Here is a 6,634-nt window from a genome sequence, read left to right as displayed (position 1 = left end):
TCTGGAATTATGCAAAGGGCCCTGGCCCGGCTGGGATTCAGGAGGACCAGCCTCTGGTCCAGGTGGCACCACCACGGTCACCCTCGAAGCCAGGGGCTGGGCCCAGGTGACTTCTGAGGTTCCGGGCCGCGGGCCCGAGGATCAGCGGTTTCCCCAGCACGCGCTTCCCCCGCCGCGCGGCGCCGACGCCTGGGGCGCCTCTTGAGGCCCTCCCGCCGCGCGCGGACTGCGGAGGCGGCGACGGACGGGGCGGGGCGGGGGGGCCGGAGCATTCTGGGCGCGCCTGCCACCCCGCGGTCGGCTGGAGCACTGCAGGTCCGCGTGACGTCGGGTGTTCGGTTCTCTTTTGGCGGGGGCGGGGCTGGGAGGTGGAGAGGGCGAGGGGCGGGGCGGGGGCGGGGCATGCGGCAGGGGCGGGGCCGGGAGGCGGAGAGGCCGTGGCCGGGGCGGGGCGTGGAGAGCTGCGGCTTTTCCCGCAGCTTCTCCTTGCGGTCTTTACTGCACTGTGGTCTCTGCAGTCCACTCAGACCATCTCTTTATGGGGCAGGAACCCCGGCCTTGAACCCCGGCCCCTGGGACCCTTCCGAAGCAGTCCCTGTCAGTTCCGAACGCAGAGCCCGAGGTGCGCGGGCCCGGCCTCGCCCACCCCTACCCCCAGTGGCCGGCCTCGGGTCTACGCAGGAGGGCTGGCTGGCGAAGTATTTCCTTCTCAGGCGCGCACAAGATTGGCCATCAGGACGGTGCTGACGCGCTGGTTTTAGTGACTCAAATCGTTTACATAGACCGAGCCCCGATGCAGCCCAGGGGTGCCCTGGTGGCAAACAAATATGTGAGGGAATACTGCCTGGACTGCCTATTAACATGGGAACCTCAAAGTATTAATTGCCCCTTCCACAAACTTTGAGCGCCTGGGCCAGCCAGGGTCATTGGGGGCGGGAAGAGGCTCCCGACTCCAAGAGGTTCTCCCCTGCTGGCACCTTTGGGTAGTTGGGACTCTGCTTTCTGAAAGACTCCCTCCCTCAGCTTTCCAGGACCCCACCCGTCTCCTGGCTTTACTCTGACGTCTCTGAACCCTCGGGGTTCAGTTCAGGGCTCCTTCCTGCTTTTCCTTGCCCATACTCCCTCCCCAGTCAAGCTCACCTGCACGCAGGACACGAATTACCATAAAGCTCCAGAATCATATACCCCACTGCTAGGGGGGTATCTCCACATGGACCACCCACAGACAGCACCCACTCACCATGCCCAGACCTGACCTCACGAGCTCCCCCACCCGATGGGTTATGGTCATCAGGATAAGGTGCAAGCTCCCCACCATGATCTACAATGTCGCCCGTGACCCAGGCCCCTCCCTGTCCCTCTCTCCCCAGCCTCATATGGACCACACACTCTCCTACTCTCTCACTGGTGTATCAGTCCCTCCTGATCCATCATACCCCACCAGACATTAGCTCAAACCTTGTCTTCCAAAACCTTCCAATACCCTCTCTTCCAGTCCTGGGATGTAGCTCCTTCTCTACAAAGCATGTTTTAGTATTTATCAACAAGACTGCTACTGACATTTTTGGTGCAGTAGTTTTTAATTGTAAGGATCTTAAAAAGACTTATAGCCTGCCTGGCCCTTGCCCTCCACATGCCAGCAGCATACCCCTCAATCCCAACAATTGTATCAACCAAAAATCTCTGTGAATTTTTGTAAACACTTCCTGGGAAGATTTTATGTCTGCTGATTGAGAATCATGCCAGTCCTATGAGTTCAAAGACCCGTCTCCTTTTGGGAAAACATGGATGCAAAATAAGAGCTGAGTATCTCTGTGTCCCCATTACCATTTGTGAACGTATCCTATCTACTCTAACCTGTGTCAGACAAGCTCAGGGAACAAAGTACACACACACACATGATAGATGACAGTGATTTAGGCATGAAGAAAGAGTAGAGAAAGCCCTGGGGGGCAGGCATGTCAGGGCAGGGTGGGAGAATGAGGGCCACAGGATCTAGCTCCAAGAGAAGGGGACTTAGTCCCTGCACTCTAGAGACTCCCTGCCTTGAGCCTGGATCTATTTCAAGTTCCCCAGGACTCAGTCAGCCTGCCCAGCATCCTTGAGCTCCTGACACAGAGAAGAAGAGGGGAATGGAGCTGGGAATTAAGCCTCTGTGGGGTAGCTTGCACCCTGTGGGAAGCCACCCTCTCAGGCCATCTGTCTTCCAAAGTTGGCTCTCCAGTTCCCTCCCAGTCTGGAACTCTGCCCAGATTGGTTGCCAGACTCAGGTTCCTGCCTTTAATCAGGTTTTTCCAGAGTGACAATGACTCAATATCCTATCTCTACCTCCTCAGCATCCACAGTTTCATCAAACCACTGCATCTCATCTCTGGCCCTGATTCCCCCAAACTGCTCTCCAAAGTCACCAGTGAACTCTAAATGCTGAACCCAATGGTCACTTTTCATTTCATATCCTACATAACCTTTCCATGACGGTGAAATGCTTCCTTCTCGCCCTTTACCCTTGCTCTCTTTTTAAAATTATTATTACAGAAGTTGTAAGTTTACAGAAAAATCATTCATAAAAAACAGAATTCCCATATAATGCCCTACTATTAACATCTGCATTGGTGTGGTACATTTGTTACAATTGGTGAAAACACATTGTTATAGTTGTACTATTAACTACTGTCCATGGTTTAATGTAGGGTTCCCTGTTTGTGTGGGGCAACTCCATGGATTTAAAAAAATATTATTCTAGTAACATATTCTACTTAACATTTCCTTTTTAACCACATTCAAATATATATTTCAGTGCTGCTAATTGCGTTCACAGTGCAGTGCTACATTCACCACCATCCATTACCAAAACATTTCCATCATTCTAAATAGGAACCTGTATATTTGAAGCCTTAACTTCCCATTCTCTATCCCCACCCCATCCCTTGATAACCTATATTCTAGATTCTGACTCTGAGTTTGCTTATTTCATAGCACTGAGATCATACAATATTATTTCATAGCAGTGAGATCATACAATATTTGTCCTTTTGTGGTTGGATTATTTCACTCAACATGATGTCCATGTTGTCACATGTATCAGAACTTCATTCCTTTTTTATGGCTGAATATTATTCCATTGTATGCATATACATTTTGTTTATCCATTCATCAGTTGATTGACACTTGGGTTGCTTCCCATCTTTTGGCAATTGTGAATTATGTCACTATAAACATTGGTGTGCAAATATCTGTCCTGCTCTTTATCAATAACATCTCTCGCTTCACTCAGGCTGGCTCAGAGGTGTCTGCTTTATTGGGCAGAATCTCTTCTGCTGTGGGCTATCAGCTTACACTGGCCACTGACATGGGTGCCATGCAGGAAAGAATTACCACCACAAAGAAGGGATCTATTACCTCTGTACAGGCTATCTATGTGCCTGCTGATGACCTGACTGACCCTGCCCCTGCTACTACCTTTGCCCATTTGGATGCTACCACTGTACTGTCCCGTGCTATTGCCGAGCTGGGCATCTATCCAGCTGTGGATCTTCTGGACACCACCTCTCGCATCATGGATCCTAACATTGTTGGCAGTGAGCATTACGATGTTGCCCGTGGGGTGCAAAAAATCCTCCAGGATTACAAATCCCTTCAGGACATCATTGCAATCCTGGGTATGGATGAACTTTCTGAGGAAGACAAGTTGACTGTGTCCCGTGCACGGAAAATACAGCGTTTCTTGTCCCAGCCATTTCAGGTCACATGGGGAAGTTGGTACCCCTGAAAGAGACCATTAAAGGATTCCAGCAGATTTTGGCAGGTGAATATGACCATCTTCCAGAATAGGCCTTCTAAATGGTGGGACCCATCGAAGAAGCTGTGGCAAAAGCTGATAAGCTGGCTGAAGAGCGTTCATGAGACGTCTTTGTGGCAAATTAAAACACTTCACCATGCTGTTCCTGTCCTTGTCCCAAATCCAGAACACTGTGTGTATGCCACACAAGAGCCTTGATTGAAGATGCGTTCTGTCTGAAGAGTATTTAAGGTTTCCAATAAAAAATACATCCCTCAAAAAAAATAAAATAAAATAAACATTGGTGTGCAAATATCTGTTTGAGTTCTTGCTTTCTATTCTTTTGGTTATAAACCTAGCAGTGGGATTGCTGAGTCATATGGTAATTCTATACTTAAGTTTCTGAGGAACCTCCAAACTGTCCCCCATAGATGTTGCACCATTTTACATTGCCACCTGCAATGAATGAGTATTCATATTTCTCCACATCCTCTCCAACACTTATTTTCTTTCTTTCTTTCTTTTTTTAATACTAGTCATTCTAGTGGGTGTGAAATGGTATCTCATTGTGTTTTTGATTTGCGGTGTCTTGATGGCTAATGATGCTGAGCATCTTTTCATGTGCTTTCTGGCCATTTTTGTATCTTCTTTGGAGAGATGTCTATTCAAGTTTTGCCCATTTTTAAAATTGGGCTCTTTGTCTTTTATTTGTTAAGTTGAAAGATTTCTCTGTATATTCTGGATATTAAACCTTTATCAGATGTGTGGTTTTCATTCTGTAGGTTGTCTTTTTACTTTCATGATGGAGGCACGAAAGTTTTTAATTATGAGGAGTTCCCATTTATCTCTTTTCTCTTTTGTTGCTTGCGCTTTGGGTGTAAAGTCTGAGAAACCATTGCCTAATACAAAGTCCTAAAGATGCTTCCCTATGTTTTCTTCTAGGAGTTCGATAGTTCTGATTCCTATATTTAGGTCTTTGGTCCATATTGAGTTGATTTTTGTAGAAGGTTTGAGGTAGGGGGTCCTCCTTCTTTCCATTGCAAATGGAGATCCAGTTTTCCCAGCACCATTTGTTGAAGAGACTATTCTTTCCCAATTGATTGGTCTTTGCCCCCTTGTCACAATCAGTTGGCATAAAAGTGAGGGTTGATTTCTGAACACTCATTTTTTTAACTTTTAAGGTATTTTTATTTTGATAAGAGGTATTTTTGTATTGAATAGCATTTTGCCTTTTTTTGTTGTTGTTGTTAATCCATTAATTGGAACAAAAGTACGAATTCAGCCTGTGTGAAGCACTTGTATCAGAAATACTTCAGAAACCCTAAATCTGCCTATATAAGAAAGTTCATGCCACTGGATTGGCAGGTTGGTGAAAACATATGGGCAAAAACACAAAAAGTCATTAATACTAGAAGAGGAAGGAAGAATATAATTTGTAAGTGTTTCTTCTAAAATAGGTGGTTTCCAATGCTTAAACTCATTTTAGCAATCCAAAGCACATTCTCCAATAGAGATGATAATGGTGATAAATATAAATTTTGAAATGAAATAAACTTTTATATACCATAAGACTAAATATAATGGATATTTTCAAAAATCTTGTTAAAACTCAACACCTTTATCAAATACCATAGCTACTTATACAAAACATTTTTAATATATCAATAAGTCAATGAGAATATTATGCTAGATTCAAGATTGAAAGGACGTAGTCCTCCATGAATATTTCAAAGCTAGACTTTTCACCTCAACCTTAATTAAAGATACTTTATGGCTAAAAATGCTAACTATCATCTGAGCCTTCAGTGAATCATAATCTTTTTGCTGCTGGAGGGTCTTGCCTCGATGTTGATGGCTGCTGACTGATTAGGGTGATGGTTACTGAAGCTTGTGGTGGCAGTGGCAATTTCTTAAAATAAGACAACAATGAAGTATAATGAACCTTAGCTAGATATTTTGGATAACTTGCTGCAGCTTCTACATCCACACTTGCTGCTTCATTTTGCACTTTTATGTTATGGAGATAGTTTCTTTTCTTAAACCTCATGAACCAACCTCTGCTAGCATCAAACTTATCTTTTACCAGGGATTGAACCCTGGATCTAGTACATGGGTAGCAGGCACTCAAACCACTGAGCTACACCTGCTCCCCTGTGTTCTGGATTAGTTTTCAATGGAATGTTGTAGCTGGCTTGATCTTCTATCCAGACGACTAAAACTTTCTCCATATCAGCAATAAGGCTGTTTCACTTTCTTATCATTTGTGTGTTTACTGGAGTAGCATTTTTAATTTCCTTCAACGACTTTTCCTTTGCATTCACAACTTGGCCAACTGTTTGGTGCAAGAGGCCTAGCTTTCAGCCTATTTCAGCTTTAGACATGCCTTCCTTACTAAGCTTAATCATTTCTAGCTTTTGACTTAAAGTGAGAGGCATGTGACTCTTCCTTTCACTTGAATACTTAAAGGATATTGTAGGGTTATTAATTGGCCTAATTTCAATCATGTGTATCTCAGGGAATAGGGAGCCCACGCATGGCTAGCCAGCTGGAGTCCTACAGCCCAGAGCCTGAGCACTCATTTTGATTTTGTTGGTCTAATGTTATTCCTTGTGCCAGTACCATGCTGTTTTGAATACTGTGGTTTCATAATAAATTTCAAGATTGGGAAGTGTGAGTCCTCCAACTTCTTTCTTCTTTTTCAAGATGAAAGCTTTGGTTATTCAGGGCCCCTTACCATTCCAAATACATTTGATGATTGGCTTTTCCATTTCTGCAAAGAAGGTTATTGGGAGTTTCTTTGGTATTGTGTTGAATCTATACATTGCTTGGGGTAGGATTGACGTCTTAACAATATTT

General features: G+C 45.0%; 1 pseudogene; it reads left to right on the top strand.

The window, feature by feature from the left end:
• The first annotated feature begins 3,229 nt into the window (after positions 1-3,229).
• Positions 3,230-4,077, top strand: LOC101434633 (ATP synthase subunit beta, mitochondrial-like; annotated as a pseudogene).
• Positions 4,078-6,634: the final 2,557 nt, after the last annotated feature.

The sequence above is a fragment of the Dasypus novemcinctus genome, chromosome X (assembly GCF_030445035.2).
Source record: "Dasypus novemcinctus isolate mDasNov1 chromosome X, mDasNov1.1.hap2, whole genome shotgun sequence".
Lineage (NCBI taxonomy): Eukaryota > Metazoa > Chordata > Mammalia > Cingulata > Dasypodidae > Dasypus > Dasypus novemcinctus.
The sequence above is the reverse complement of the archived record's forward strand: the minus strand, read 5'-3'. Positions and strand labels throughout refer to the sequence as shown.